General features: G+C 37.1%; 1 protein-coding gene across 2 annotated transcripts in view; it reads left to right on the top strand.

Moving 5' to 3' along the window:
• ITGA6 (integrin subunit alpha 6) overlaps positions 1–1,533 on the top strand; it is a gene marked incomplete at its 5' end in the record, with an annotated part of 57,774 nt that overhangs the window by 51,450 nt on the left and 4,791 nt on the right.

Raw genomic sequence — 1,533 nt, 5'->3', positions numbered from 1 at the left:
GGAAAGTGCTTCTTTGTTTTTTATGCAAAATTTGTCATGTCATTCCTGACGACCCAATATATATATAGTCTTCAACATCTATTCATCAGTTTCATTGCAGAACTATTAACAATTCTTATTATAATGACGTTATAAATGCAGGATATTTTCTAACATGGCAAAAATTCTGGACTCCCAAACATGTTTGGTCCAGAGTGTTTTGGATGAACCAGTAACCCCCAAGGATCAAACGATGCTCTTCCTTTTTTGTTTTTAATCCAAGAGTATAATGACAGATTCAGTTTATTCTTTCTTTCAAATATCGCACATTTATATTTTGCTTTATTTTACCAAGAAACTTTGCTTTGCCGATTTGAGATGATTTTTTGATGTTCTGCAACATTTGATGAAAGCATTGGTATCCACTCGTACCAAGACTCCTAGCATAAATTTATCATCAGTTTTACAACTCTGATGTTTTTCTCAGCCAGTGAAAGCCTACAGCTAATATAAGAGATGCCCTGAAAATTGTTTTGGTATCAAAAACTAATTTTGAAGTTTGATAGTTAAGGATGATCTTACTATGCTCCCTGGTAGAGGTCACAATGAAAATCTTTTTCAGAGCAGATCTTATTGATCTTTAATGAGGGTGAGACATAGTGGGTTGAAAGTTAAGAAACCCAGGTTAGGTATAATCTTGGACAAATCATTTCACCTCCTGGGTGTCTGTTTGGCTTCAACTGTTTAATTAATGAATGAGACTAGATGATCTCATTGGGGCTTTGTTGATGCTCTCCCATATTTAGGTTCAAGGGAACTCTAAAACAATCATTTTTATTGCTTTATCCTCTTTATTCTTCAACTAAGTTATTTGTTTTTGGTATGTTAAAGTCATAGAATTTTAAGGTGAAGAAGGACTCTAGTTCAGTGGCCTGTATGTCAGGTTTTGTACATCCACGCAGGTGGCAAACCAAGCTAGCTAAAAGAAGATCCCCACTTCAACCAGAGCAGTTCTGATTGTGTCTGCTTTGACTCTCAGGACCTGCACAAGGCTGTGTTTGGGGGTAAAATAGGAAAGTCCTCCAGGCTGGTCTAGTCACCTTAATTTTGTAGACGAAGATGGTCATGCCCAGGAATGTTAAGAACATTCCAAGTTGGAGGCAGGATTAGGACTACTAGTTCCTAATTCATTCTCACCTATTTACTAGCACATATTATCGAAGGTTGACTGAGTGTGTTCACTGTGTATTAATTACACTGACAGTCTCAAAATTAAGATAATGTAGATTGGTACTGCCCAGGAAACTGTTCTGTGATGATGGCGATATTCTGGAACTGAATTGTCCAGTGTGGTAGCTACTAGTCACATGTGACTATAGAGCACCTAGAATGTGGCTCATGCACTTGAGGTTTTTAAGTTAACCTGGGATTGCCACGTGTGTCTTATAGCTACCATATTGTACATTGCAAGTCTGGATTTTTATCCTCGTGAGTTGCCAATTTAGGAAGCAAAGTTTACTAGGAGAGATTTATTTGACCAAGTAATATTTCAGC

This window comes from Tupaia chinensis, unplaced genomic scaffold (genome assembly GCF_000334495.1).
Source record: "Tupaia chinensis unplaced genomic scaffold, TupChi_1.0 Scaffold000056_1, whole genome shotgun sequence".
Lineage (NCBI taxonomy): Eukaryota > Metazoa > Chordata > Mammalia > Scandentia > Tupaiidae > Tupaia > Tupaia belangeri.
This window is presented reverse-complemented; position numbering and strand designations above follow the sequence as displayed.